Source organism: Symphalangus syndactylus, chromosome 23, assembly GCF_028878055.3.
Source record: "Symphalangus syndactylus isolate Jambi chromosome 23, NHGRI_mSymSyn1-v2.1_pri, whole genome shotgun sequence".
Classification (NCBI taxonomy): Eukaryota; Metazoa; Chordata; class Mammalia; order Primates; family Hylobatidae; genus Symphalangus; species Symphalangus syndactylus.
This window is the reverse complement of record NC_072445.2, coordinates 25785599-25800274: the sequence shown is the minus strand read 5'-3', so window position 1 is coordinate 25800274 and position 14676 is coordinate 25785599. Positions and strand designations below refer to the sequence as shown.

Below are 14676 nucleotides of genomic sequence, written 5' to 3'. Positions count from 1 at the left end.
TTTAGTAGAGACGGGGTTTCACCGTGGTCTCGATCTCCTGACCTCGTGATCCGCCTGCCTCGGCCTCCCAAAGTGCTGGGATTACAAGCGTGAGCCACCGCGCCCGGCCAGTTAAAATTTATTCTTAAACACTTTTTCAAAATACATTTATGTGAGTGATATATAACTCTTAGAGAAAAATTATAACACAGAAAACCATAAGAAGATAAAAGTCACACAGGACCCCGTCACCCAGAAAAAAACTAAAGTTAGAACGTTTTGGAATATTGATTTGTAACACAATTTTTTGTTATTATAGTATGATGAACCTTTTTGTGTGTCATCAATTATCATTCCATTCAACCAGATATTCTGAAAAGCTGCAGGATGTTTCTTAATAGGGATTACCACAAATTATCCAATCAGCCCCATATGGATATTTAAGTTTCCTGTTTTTATTGTAAATAGTACTACAGTGAACATTCTTGTGGCTAAAGTTTTACATTTATTTGTGATGACTTTCTTAGGATAACTTCCTATTACTGGAATTTGTGAGTTAAGTAGTATGTAAAGGTTTTATGTATGTATTGCCAAAATACCTTCTGTCATTTAATACTCATGACCCATAAACCCTAAATTTAAAGTTGTTTTGTAAATATAAAATGCACAGGATTAAAAAAAAAATCAGAATGCAAGTTTATAAATGTCTATAGAGATAGCCAGTTATCAAACATTGTGCTGGTGTTTTCATTACATTTCTCCCTGAAGTCAACTTACAGGGGATGCTGGATCATACCCCACATACCCAGAGCTGTGTTACTAATTTACCATGAGAAGGAATTATCCTGGAGACCAAAAAAGTTGATGTGCATGTGATTGGGCATCCTTTTATTATAAGAAGGGCTTATTTGTGAAGCCAGATCACGATCAGAGGGTTGATTTTTGAGTTTGAAACCTTCCCAGAGACATTGGCAGACAAGTGATATCCTCAAGCATTCTTCTCACAACAGCATGAGAAGCATAGACAGCACACTCTAGAGCTGAACTCAGACCCTCTGGGCAGAAAAAGCTTCCTACAGTGTTTGAGTAAGGCGGAGTGGGGGTAGTGGAGTGCCACTGTGGATCATGTCATGCCTTCATTTGCTTAATTAATTAATCAAGCTAGGCAAATATTTGTGTGCCCATTGTGGGCCAGGGTCTGGGTGTAAAATAATGTACAGAACCCATCTGATCTCTGATGTCGTGAAACTTATCATTTATTAGAGAGAGTTAGGTAATAAACAAGTAAACAATGAATTAAATTGTAGTTGTAACAGGGTGATGAAGGAAATGTACAAGGTTATGTGGTAAGGAAAAACAAAGGGGTGGTGACAGAAGATGTTTCTGAGTGTGGGGGTTGCGTTGTGTTATGAGTAGAGACAGAGGTCTGGGCAGAAGAAAGCGCTCCGGGCACAGGGACCAGCATATGCAAAAGCCCTCAAGTGAGGGCGCAGACACCTCGGCGGGTTCTAGTAGCTGTACATAGGCCAGCGTGACTGGAGCCAGTGGGGTTTGGCATTTTCCCAGGGTGGGACTATTGAATTCTGCTCCTGGAACCCTCCTCCAGGCCCAGAACAGGCCTGGGTAGAGGAAAAGGTACAGTGAAGTACATGCTAAATGGAGGGGGTTTCAGTTACTTTAGAAAGAAAAGATAAAGTGTTTTAAGTAGCCTATCTTTTATTTAAATCTTGCCATTTGGGGCTGTTGGAAATATGACAAGCAAATAATCAAGAGAGACAATGAAATCAGGATAGCCTGCTTAATTTTGTTTTGAGCTTCTTAATCACTAACCCAATACGGTAATGTTTGGTTTGTAAGAACTGGAGGAAAGCAAACTTCTCATGGGAAAAAACACTTTACAATAACAAGTCTGTTAAGGTTGTGATTTTTAAAACCCTCCCCAAAATCTCCTTAGATCGTATTTTACTCTTGGAAATGTACCTTTTTTTTTTTTTTTTTTTTGTATAACCAGGGTAAATTCTGACTTCTAAGGTTTCTTCCTTAAGTAGTGTGTAACCTGCTCAACGCAGCATTTAAAACTGAATTTTAGTAGAGCCAGTAACTGTTTTCATACAAGGGGGTCCATCATTTCCAAATCCCTGTGTCTTCCTCAGCGGACATTCCCAAGTTCTAAGGAACAAAGCTAATAAGTAATGTGGATGAGGCTTTTTCTTGACGGTTTTGTTTTGCCGTAACTCCCTCTTCTTCTATACTCATTTCTCTTCTTCCCAGCTCCCAGTATTAGTTTCCTAGGGCCGGTGTAACAAAAGTACCACAAACCTAGTGGCTGAAACAATAGAAATTTACCATCCCAGCCTTCTGGATTCTAGAATCCCGAGACCACCGGGCCAGCAGAGGGGCTGCACTTCTCGGAAGGATCTGGTCCAGGCTTCCCTCCTGGCTTCTGGTAGTTCCTTCACATGTGAAGTGCCAGTCTTCACACGGACTTCTCCTTGTGTGCATGTCAGTCTGTGTGTCCAGATTCCTCTTTTTCATAAGGACACAGTCATATTGGATTAGAGGCCCAACCTACTCCACGGTGACCTGATCTTAACTAACTACATCTGCAGAGACCCTGTTTCTAAATGAGGTCACATTCTGAGGTGCTGGGAGTTAGGACATCAACCAGAGTTTTGGTGGAGGTGGGGGAGACGCAATTTAGCTCATAACACCAGCTATAAATTTATGATTTTGTGCATTATAATCAGCTGGTTAAAAAGATTAAGCTTCATTCAGAGAGATGCACACAGTGGTGGCACTGATGCATTTATGCATCCTGGTGGAGCCCCTGCCACCCTGGCGTCCTTGAGGTTTTCTTTAAGGACAACAGTGATGAAGCAGGAAATATTCCTTTACTAACTTCCTGCTCTCCTCATTCCTGCTTGCCTATTAGCAAATAAAAATTCAGGACTGCCAGTTAAATTTTCAGATAAACAATAAATACCTTTTTAAAAGTATAATTACGTCCCAAATTATGTATGAGATAGCATTATACTACAAAATTAATCATCATTCATCTGAAATTCAAATTTAACTGGCCACAACCATCCACCCTGCTCGGTTCTGGTAAGGAATAAAATATGTGTTTTCAGGTCTTACCATTACACACTCTAAGCCTTCTTTCTGATTAAACTACCACAAAGTATCTAGTGTGTGATCAGAAATGTATAGACTATAAAGGCCAGAAAAGAAAAGTTTGATTCTTCCCACAGGCAGATTCCAGGCCTGCTGGCTTCCTTTCTGATCTAGAACAGTTGAGCCCAAATGGGCTAAGCATTTAGCCACAAGGTTGTCTTGGGTTGTGCTACTAATTTGCTGAATTGTCTTGGGTGAAACACTTAACACCTGGATCTCCATCTCCCATCTGCAAAATCCAGAGTGATGACCACTCCCTCAACCCCAGTAGTTCTTATAGACAGGAAGCCCTGGGAGTCTTCTGAAGGGCTTGCTACTCAGATTTTCTGTAGACCAACACCATCGGCGGCACCACCACCTGGGAACCTGTGAGAAACACAGACTCTCAGGCCCCACCGCAGACCTGCTGCATCAAAACCTACATTTTAACAAGAGCTCCGGAGATTCCTGTGTCCCATAAAGGCCGAGAAGCACGGCTTGAAGTGAGGTGGGCGAAAATCTCTAGTTAGGCTTCCAAATAATCCTGCGCTTCTAACCTCAAAGGTAAGATAGGGAAACCCCTAAACCCAGTAACTCATTTGCATCTTTCTGTCCTTTTCTAGTTTTGGTTTTTCTATAAATATGTGGTCTGGGAAAGGTGGGGGGAGGTGGGGAGTATCATTGGTGGAGTTGGTTTCCAACTGGGGCTATACAGCTCCCTAAGAAGTCATGTACACGTTGGTGGCTGGGCATGGTGGCTCACGCCTGTAATCCCAGCATTTTGGGAGGCTGAGGCAGGCGGATCAATCGGTCAGGAGATCGAGACCATCCTGGCTAACACAATGAAACCCCATCTCTACTAAAAATACAAAAATATTAGCCGGGCGTGGTGGCAGGCGCCTGTAGTCCCAGCTGCTCGGGAGGCTTAGGCAGGAGAATCACTTGAACCCAGGAGGTGGAGGTTGCAGTGAGCCAAGACTGCGCCACTGCACTCCAGCCTGGGTGACAGCGAGACTCGGTCTCAAAAAAAAAAAAAAAAAGTCATGTACACGTTTGTAAGGCAGTGTGGGCAGAAGTTCTGGTAGCTTTGACGTTGCTCAGCCTGCCTGCTGCTGCACACCTAGAACACCAAGGCTGAGGTTGAGGGAACTCTTCCAGAGGAAGGTTTGTTTTACGGTGATCAGAGGTAACAAGGATCCATCCCCGGGCCCTGAGGATCCCAGTTGGCTTTATTACTACCATCTGCTCTGTTGCGTTTTGCAGCCAGAGATGAAAGGCCTGAGAACCTCCTACACCATAGCTTGGCCATTGTTCTCTCAGCCTCTTCTAGGATGAGACTCGCTACAGTCAAAACAACCTCAGACAGATGGTTTTAAAACCTCATTCAGCCAAAGGCCTTTTTCCAGGGCTCAAAATGATTCTTGTTCCCTTTGCTGGTTGGCAGGAATTAGTGTTGTCTCCTGTTTGTATCATATACTTAAAAGATTGACATCACATATCAAGCTGAGCCCCTCTTTGTAAGATGAGCTCATGGGGGTCAAGAAAGGAAAGAGACAGGTGGGCAGCGGTGGCTCTGGAGATGGAAGCCATACTTGATTACGGATGAAAGCTACCTAATCAGTGGCCCATACACCTGGAGGAGACTTGAGACTCATCTAGCCTGGCCTGCTCCTTTTATAGCCAAGGAAACTGAGGCTCAGAGAATTGATTCGTGCTCCTAAGGATGCACTAGTGAGAGCCAAGGAGGGGCTGAGGTGCTCACACCTGTACAGCACCAGGGTTCTGGAAAGCTTTAGAAAAGCTGGGTTTATCAAATGGGGCAGTGGGCATAGGCAGTCCCAACTAGGGAGGTAGAGACTTGGCTCTGTCCTGACCCTATTGAGCCAAACAGCCACAAACCTCTCTGGCCCTGAGGTTCTGTTTGTATGAGTAAGAGAAAAACCGTGGCCCCCAGTGTCCCTGGCCTTATTGGTTGGCCATCTGAAAAAGAATGGGGAGCCTCTGACGCAGGACTTATGGCCAGCCCTGGACTTGATTTTTTTTCCCAATAACTAGAACTTACTAAGTGTAACAATTGTGCGGAAAGGTGGACAAATCATGTGTTCAGCTCAATGAATTTTCACACACTGAACACCTCCATGCAACCTAGAAGTGTCTTCTTCAGACGCAGCTTGATTTTTATCCAATTCCCTGTCGTAGCTCAGATAATTTATCCCATTCGGTGTGGAGCTTGTAAGGTTTAAATAAGCAGAACCACAGTGGCTGTGGCTGATTGTTAACCAGCCTGAAGCCTGCGGTCAGCAGAAACGGTGGCCAGAGCCTGCAGACCCACATCTTTGAACTGCTGCACTGAGCCCCCAAATGTCTCTTCTCCTAGTGAATCATCTTGCTCTTCCCCCCACCTCACCCCACACCCTTTCTGACTTGGACCCCATCCCACATCTTTACTTGAGCTTCACTTTCCTATTTCTCCTGATCAGATCATTTCTTCTATCTAGGTAGGATAATTTTTTTCTTTTTTCTTTTCTTTTCTTTTTTTTTTTGAGATAGAGTCTTGCTCTGTTGCCCAGGCTGGAGTACAGTGGCGCGATCTCTGCTCACTGCATCATCCACCTCCTGGGTTCAAACTATTCTACTGCCTCAGCCTCCCGAGTAGCAAGGACTACAGGCACCTGCCACCACGCCCGGCTAATTTTTGTATTGTTAGTAGGGATGGGGTTTCACCATGTTGGCCAGGTTGGTCTGGAACCCCTGACCTCAAGTGATCCGCCACCTCAGCCTCCCTAAGTGCTGGGATTACAGGTGTGAGCCACCATGCCCAGCTGGATAATTTTTTTTTCTAATCAGTTGTTTTTACTGAAATAATTTTTGTCAATTTAACAGTGAGTTTGTTGAAAGTGTTATTTTTTTCATGTAAGTTTAAAAAAAAGCCTTAATTAAAAAAATTTTTTTTGTATGTGATTCTTGAGATTTTTTTTTCTTAATAGCTGTCAATGAATTTTAAAAAGTTCACACCTTCCCCTAGCTGTAAGCATTCTTCACATGAGGAAGCCTATGGAATGCATGTGTCATGCCCAGGCGATGTTGTATGCAGAAGCCACAGAACTTTGAAGTACAGTGGAGTCTGTAGTATGTGCCTAGCACCTAGGAATCCTTGTATATTTCTTTCTATAAAGCTACAGGGAGGGTTACAGCCTTATAAAAAGGAATGGTGCATCAAGAAAGCAATGCAGGCTGGGTAAGGTGGCTCATGCTTAAAATCCCAGCACTTTGGGAGGCCGAGGCGAGCAGATCACTTGAGGTCAGGAGTTTGAGACCAGCCTGGCCAACATGGCGAAACCCAGTCTCTATTCAAAATGCAAAAAAATTAGCTGGGTGTGGTGGGGCACACCTGTAATTCCAGCTACTCAGGAGGCTGAGGCACAAGAATCGCTTGAGCCTGGGAGGCAGAGATTGCAGTGGGCTGAGATTGTGCCACTGTACTCCAGCCTGGGCCAAAAAAAAAACCCAAAAAACAAAAAGCAATGCAGAAACCCGGGATCTTATCAACTTCTCTTCAGCCCTTCATTCATCTTTGCTACATTGTTTTATGTCATGGAAGTATCCTTTCTTTATCTTCCTTCCTTACTATAAAAATGGAGAAAATACATTACAAAGCATGCAATGTGGGGTTAAAATGGTAACTTTGAAGATCTGTCAGATCTTTAATTCTCTGGCGTGTGTGTGTGTGTGTGTGTGTGTGTGTGTGTGTGTATGTCTGTCTGTGTGTATTTCCTAGGATGGCCATAACAAAGTACCACAAACTGAAGGGCTTAAACAACAGAAATGTATTGTCTCACAGTTCTGGAGACCGGAAGTCTAAAATCAGGATGGTAGCAGGGTTGATTCCTTCTGAGGGCTGTGAGGGAAGGATCTGTCCTAGGTCTCTCTTGGCTTGTAAATGGCTATCTTCTCCCTGTCTCTTGTCATCACCCTCCCTCTGTTTGTGTCTGTCTCTGTGTCTAAATTTCTCCCTTTTTAGAAGACCACCAGTCATATTGAAACAGGTCCCACCCTAATGACCTCATTTTAATTTATCTCTGTAAAGACTCTATCTGAATTAGGACTTCAAGTATAAAAATATGTATATATTTATTTATTTATTTATTTATTTATTTGAGACAGAGTCTAGCTCTGTGGCCCAGGCTGGAGTGCAGTGGCACAATCTCGGCTCACTGCACCCTCCACCTCCTGGGTTCAAGTGATTCTCCTGCCTCAGCCTCCTGAGTAGCTGGGATTACAGGCACCTGCCACCAAGCCCAGCTAATTTTTGTATTTTTAGTAGAGACGAGGTTTCACTGTGTTGGCCAGGCTGGTCTTGAACTCCTGACCTCATGATCCACCCGCCTCGGCCTCCCAAAGTGCTGGGATTACAGGCGTAAGCCGCTGCGCCTGGCCCAAATATTTTTTAATGGAGGTACAATTCAACCCATAACAGCCTCTGTGTGTGTGTATCTATGCTTTTGTGTCTGAGAACTATGGTGATGCTTGTAGTTAAAACACCACTGGTCACATCTTCCAGGTTGGGAGGCCACAGAGGGAGTAGACCAGTAGTCCGGAGAGTGGGGACAATGCTGCCCTTGGAGGCTGCTTGCCCCATGCCTGTCTTAAGCTCCTCTTTTTTCCCTGCCACCTGGGGGAGTGGGGCAGGCCTTCAGGGTTTAATGAGTGCACCTTCTGTGTGATTTGAAGGGGCATCAGGAGGCAGAGAGGCCTGGTGGGGAGCTAATGGATTTGGCCCTGGCATCAGTAGCACAGTTGAGTCCTGGCCCCACTGCTGCCTAGCTGCAGGTCCTGGGGGCACAGCGACTGCTCACCTCTGTGCCTCAGCTGCCATGTCAGTAAATGGAGATGATATCTGGGATTACTCTGAAGAGTAAATGTTCCCATGAGAGGTGCTCAGTATCATGCATGGCATAGAGCAAGTGACTCTTCTGTTCCTTTAGTGTCTGATTGTTTCTGTTGGAAATAGGCATAATACTTTCATCTATTTGCATAGCACCTTACAATGTATAGCTCTGTGAGAAAAGGCAGATGGTTTTATCCCGTTGTTCAGAAGGGTTAACTAAGACAGAGAGACCCCGGATCATATGACAGACAAGTGGCGGCTCCAGAAGTGAGCTCCAGGTCTTTTCATGCCCATTCCCGCTCCCTGTGGAAAAAAAAAAAATAGAGCAACAAGGTAGAGAAGAAGATACCACTTTATCTGTACAAAGCAGGAAGAATTTGAAGACTTACTTAAAAATTGTTTTTTGAATAGAAATACATTCACACAGTTCAAGTATAAATCTGTATCAAAACACTTTCCTGTACAGTTCTAACCTCGGTCAAGGTTTTTTGTACCAATTGAACCTAGACCAAGATAGAGTATCTCCCACTTCCTAGCTTCCTTGTGCCCCATCCAGTCCATGACTACAGAGGGACAGTCTTGTTCCCACCCTGCCCTCCCTCCCTTTCACACCCCTACTCCCTGTGGGCAGTCCCTGTTGTGTCTTGTGTACCTCCCCCAGAATTTCTTAACTGGCAATCCAGTGTTGTTTTATGCAAATACAAATGCATATTTTTCTTTCCTGCCCTTTCTTACTGATGGAATACTATACGCTTCTTCTGTACCTGGCTTTTTTCCCCACCAAATAATGTATCCTAGATATCATTTCATATCAATATGTAGAGAGCGTCATCAGCTTTCTAAAAACGTGTTTTGAGGTTTAATGTAGCCAAGTGCCCATGCTGATGAATTTTTACATATGTACACACCTGTGCAGCTCTAGCCTAGATCAAGATACAGCACCCCAGCTTCCTTCTGCCCGTTCCAGTCAGCACCCCTCCTAAAGTAACCGCTATTCTGATTCATAAATCTCCTGGTTACAGTTTTACCTGTTCTTGATTTCATTTCTCTCTGTTGTTTTTAAATCGCTCTATTGCTTACATAAATATTTTTTAAATTTTTGCTGGGTCAGCATCACCTGGAGGTGTAGTTAAATACAGATTTCTGCTTTAAGTTTCTGAGCCAATAGGCCTGGGGTAGGACCCAAGAATGCGTGTTTTTAAGCTCACAGGTGTTACTGATGCTGTTGGCCCATGGCCACATGTTGAGTAACCCTGGTGTATTATAACTATATCTATCAGTTCCCTATAGATAAAACAACATGGGTTGTTTCCATTCATTTACCATTAAAAGCAGTGCTGTGGTGTATAACCTTGTACACATGTCATTTTGACTGTAGCAGGTACCAGCTGCAGGATAAATTTCCAGAAGCTGCGTCGAAGGATTGATGCGTTTGTAATCTCAATAGAGATTGCCAAATTGCCCTCCAAAGAGGTGGTACCGTTTTACATTCCTGCTGGCAGTGTGTAAGAAACAGTCTGTTTCCCCACTGCCTTAGCAAGAATATATTGTCAAGCTTTTGCCAATCTGGTAGGTATGAAATGGTATCTCAGTGTAGTTTTAATTTGCATCTCTTTTCTGTGTAAGGCTGAGCATTTTTTTAAAAGTATAATGGCCATCTTTTCTGTGTTTCTTTTTTCTGTGGCTTGTCTGTTTATATCCTTTGTTCATTTCTACTCGATTTTTAAAAATCCTTTTATTGTGAAATTATAGCAACTTAACTACATATTAGCAAGATTAGCCCTTTGTCTCTGATCTGAATTGTAAATATTTTCCCCAGGTGATCATTTGCCTCCGGATTTTGTTTGTGGTGGTGTTTCCATATCTAATTCTGGATTTATATATAGTGTAAAAGATTCAAAATAATATGAAAACAGAGTTGGCTCTTGGCACAGAAACCAATAGAAGAAAATTTTACAAATCCAGATTTGCAGGGCTTCGGAAAGAAACTGGGAGTACAGTGATGCTCTTTAAACAACTGGCTTTCAGACAAAAGAAGAAGCTTCTAGGGCAGATGCCTGCCCTGGCTCACATGAGTTCTCAGAAGCAGATGGGATGGCAGTAAGAAGTGGACACCAGCTCAGGTTGTGCAGAGGAGGTCAGAGACCGCACAGTGGGATCCAGACAGGATTGGGAAATGTAAAGGCAGGCAGGAGAAGCCGCTTGCAGGTGACCTCAGAAGGAAACAGGAAAATATCTATTAGTCATAGGAAACGGAGCAGGAGGTCAAGCAGAATGTGGCTCCCCAAAAGGGACAGCTGCTCACAGAGGCTGTCAAAACAGCCAAGATTCTGATTATTTCAGGTCTCTCTTTAAACTGTAATCAAAGATAAGCAAAGCAAGTGTCACTTTTGATGGGAGGTGGGATAACCCACTATGGTAGGAAGGTCATTATTGAAGGTGCTTCTTACCAAAGCTAGATTAATTCCTACACTAGAGCATACTGGCATACTCCATAGGGTTATATAGGAAGAAGGCTCAAGAGTATTGGTGTCAGAAAGGCATCAGGGGTCATGAAGGTTGGAGGTTCCAAATCTGTGGCCTGTAGTCAGAGTTGGCCTACAGATGTGTTTTCTTTGGCCAGTCTGATGTTGGCCCATACAGTGTTTTTACAAATTTCGAATTAGTCACCAGCATTTTAAAATCAGATGATTTCACTTAAAGATTTTTCTTTGCTTTTGAAACATTGGGACTCCAGCCACTGGGTTGCGCCTCCCCCGTAGCCACAGTGGCTGAGACGTATCTTCGCCACTGCCTCCCTCACCCCTGTGGGACCCAGTGTGGGGTGTGCCCCTCCTCTCTAGTGTGTTCCTGACATCGAGGCTGCCAGGTACTACCGTTCATCTCAGTTTTAACGTGTATTTATTTTAGTAAGGTTGAAAGGTCAGTGGATATCTCTTAAACTTGTTTCTCTCAAAGTGGAGATTTGAAAGATAGATCAAGAGGGTGATATGTTTAAAGAAAAACAGTGGAAAGCATATTTCTCTGTGGAAGTGAAGAATATGACCTGCTTAATGCAGTGGGCCTCTGTATTGAAAGCAGCTATCTTAAGACACCTGGACCACCTGGCTCATTTGTGCTCCCCCTGGTCCCTGTAGGCATTTTGTTTTGATCCAGAATCAGAGTCACCTCTCTGGCCTCATAGGCCAGAAATGTGCTGGACTTATTCTTCTAAAAAAAATAATAGATTATTGCCAAACGATTGCTGTTCTTTTTGAGAACTCATGCACGACAGGGGCCAGGCTATGAGAAGTGGGAGCTCTAACCTGGGTAGTGTGAGGATTTCTATTTTTTTATTTATTTTATTTTATTTCATTTCATTTCATTTCATTTATTTCGTTTCATTTTTTGAGACGGAGTCTCGCTCTGTAGCCCAGGCTGGAGTGCAGTGGCACGATCTCGGCTCACTGCAAGCTCCCCCTCCTGGGTTCATGCCATTCTCCTGCCTCAGCCTCCCGAGTAGCTGGGACTACAGGTGCCCGCCACCACGCCCGGCTAATTTTTTTTTGTATTTTTAGTGGAGACGGGGGTTTCACCGTGTTAGCCAGGATGGTCTTGATCTCCTGATCTCGTGACCCACCTGCCTCGGCCTCCCAAAGTGCTGGGATTACAGGCATGAGCCACCTTGCCCGGCCTTGAGTGAGGATTTTTATAAGAATTAGTGAGCAACCAAAATTTAAAAAGAAAAAAAAATCAAAAACATCAGTTTGTTTATAGGCATCTGGAAGGGGACAAAGGTCCATCCTCGATAGCTCTATGAAAACAGGTCCAAACCAATTTATTACTGCGTTTGCACCAACCTACTACTTTCCTCCTCTGATCAAAAGTAGGAAGATAGGGCTGGGTGCGGTGGCTCACACCTGTAATCCCAGCACTGTGGGAGGCCAGGGCAGGTAGATCACCTTAGGTCAAGAGTTCAAGACCAGCCTGGCCAACATGGCAAAACCCCATCTCTGCTAAAAATACAAAAAAAAAAAAAAAAAAAAAAAAATTGCCGGAACTGGTGGCCGACTCCTGTAATCCCAGCTACTTGGGAGGCTGAGGCAAGAGAATTGCTTGAACCCGGGAGGTCGTGGTGAGCCAAGATTGTGCCGTTACACTCCAGCCTGGGTGACTCTGTCTCAAAAAACAAAACAAACAAAAAAGAGGAGGATAGCAGGGTAAGGAGGGAAACCATGGAGGTAATTTGTGCGAATCAGAATATAGCTTTTGAGTATTTGTGTATGAAGCTGTTCCTTATGATCGTAGGAGTAAGAGGTCAGAGGAATGGTGTATTACCAGAAATGGAGCTGTAATGGGGTGGGATGGGGGGCTGTGTTGACCTTGAGGTGGCATTTGGTGGCTGGGTTCCAGGAATGAGGAAACCCAAGAAACGGACTGTGTCCCTTAACTCTGTGAACTCCTTCCTCGCTCATCTCATGAGATAGTTACGATGATCAGACGAGATAATGCATGTTGCAGAACTTTAAAACCATGAAAGAGGCTACAGAATATAGGTACTGTTCCAGAAGGAACTTGAGAATCAATCCGCATAGCCAGCGTGTTCGCTGGTTCTTTTGATTCTGCCACTGAATCTACCTGACGCCCATGTCTTCTCCGATTGCTCTGCCTGGAATTCCCACGGGCGCCTTCTGAATGCTCTCCTGGCTTCCAGCCTTGCCACTCTAACCCATTCTCCCTGTGGCAGAAGAGAGGTCTCTATGAACATGTGATGAAAATCCTCCAGTAGCTTTCATTCCTTTAGGGTACAGTCCACATGTCTTGCCCTGACCTCTAAGGGGTCCTTCCTGATCTCCCACCTCTGCAGGTCCCCAACCTCCTGCTCCACACCCCCAGCCTACAGTCCACTTCAGAGCATTGACACACCTGGCTGTTGTTGTTTTTTAAATTGTAAAATACACATAACGTAAAACTTACCGTCTTAACCATTTCTAAGTGTACAGTTCAGTATTGTTAAGTACATTCACGTTATTGTACAACCAATTTTCAGAACTCTTTTCATCTTGCAAAACAAACCTCGTACCCATTAAATAGCACCTTCCCATTCCTCTCACTCCCAGCCCTTGGTAACCACCATTCTGCTTTCTGTCTCTGAATTTGACTAGTCTAGGTAACTCATACATAAATCGAATCATACAGTATTTGTCCTTTTGTGACTGACTTATTCAACTTAGTCTAATGTCCTCGAGGTCCACCCATGTTGTAGCATGTGTCAGAATTTCCTTTTTTTTTGAGACGGAGTCTCGCTCTGTCACCCAGGCTGGAGTGCAGTGGCGCAATCTCGGCTCACTGCAAGCTCCGCCTCCCGGGTTCACGCCATTCTCCTGCCTCAGCCTCTCTGAGTAGCTGGGACTACAGGCGCCCGCCACCGCGCCCGGCTAATTTTTTTGTATTTTTAGTAGAGATGGGGTTTCACCGTGTTAGCCAGGATGGTCTCGATCTCCTGACCTCGTGATCCGCCCCCCTCGGCCTCCCAAAGTGCTGGGATTACAAGCATGAGCCATCGCGCCCGGCCTGGAGTTTCCTTTTTTTTTCAAGGCTGAATCATCTTCCACTGTACGTATACAGCACATGTTGTTTATTCATTCATCAATCCATGGACACCTGTGTCGCTTCCATCTTTTTGGCTATTGTGAATAGTGCTGCTATGGACATGGATGTACAAATATTTTATTGAAATTCGGCCTTCAATTACCCCACCACCCAGAAGTGGAATTACTGAAATATGTGGTAATTATATCGTTAACTTTCTGAAGAATCACTATACTGTTTTCTGCAGTGGCTGTACCATTTTACATTCCCACCAACAATGTACAAAGTTTCCAATTTCTCCACATCCTCACCAATACTTGTTGTTTTCTGTTTTTTGCTTGTTTGTTTGTTTTTTCCTCATTGTAACTGTCCTTATGGGTGTGAGGAGATAACCTTGTTGTGGTTTTGATTTGTAGTGCCCTGATGATGAGTGGTTTCGAGTATCTTTCATGTCTTTATTGGCCATTTGTATTTCTTCTCTGGAGAAATGTCTCTTCAAGAACTTTGTCCCTTTTAGAATCAGGTTGTTTGTTTTTTGTTGTTGAGTTACAGTTCTTTGGCCTCTGGTGTTTAAGTGTACTAGGATGCAGTGTGTACCTGCTAAGCTCCAAGAGGGCAGGGGCTGTGCCCCCCTTGCTCACTGCCGTCTCCCAGCGCCCAGCATGGAGCCCTGTGCATGGTTTGTCAGCCAATGAGGATGCATGTGTGCAGCTCTCAACAGCAGAGGAACATGAGTCTGTGTTTATTTCTACATTCATTCTAGTTTCAAGAAGGATTTCAGATTATAGTCACATCTCTTTGGAACCCTAGTATTTGAGATCAAGAATGGCAGGTGACCCTCGTAAAGGGCTTTAAAATGGATAATCTAAGGCCTTGTCAGGTACTGTTTCACTGATTTTTGGACTGTGCTTGTTTGGTTGAGTATAAATCCCATTTTGCCTAGTAAGGGTGATCATGATGATGAAACTGTGTTTAGTTATTTTATAATTTCAAAATATGCGGCCACCTAATTGGTCTCTTTATGAAGAAGGCAAGGAAAATGTAATCCTGGCGTCACACATGGTAGAGCGGAGAGGCTGGGCCAT

The 14676-nt window shown here is 44.0% G+C and overlaps 2 protein-coding genes across 2 annotated transcripts in view; one reads left to right on the top strand and one right to left on the bottom strand.

The window, feature by feature from the left end:
• TRAM2 (translocation associated membrane protein 2) overlaps positions 1 to 14676 on the top strand; it is an 81853-nt gene that overhangs the window by 45806 nt on the left and 21371 nt on the right. The gene's annotated exons all lie outside the window — the stretch shown is intronic.
• Positions 10150 to 14676, bottom strand: part of EFHC1 (EF-hand domain containing 1) — a 172269-nt gene continuing 167742 nt past the window's right edge. The window contains exon 12 of the transcript XR_008654341.2: positions 10150 to 10233. The gene's annotated coding sequence lies outside the window, so the exon portion shown is untranslated. The remainder of the gene's footprint in view (positions 10234 to 14676) is intronic.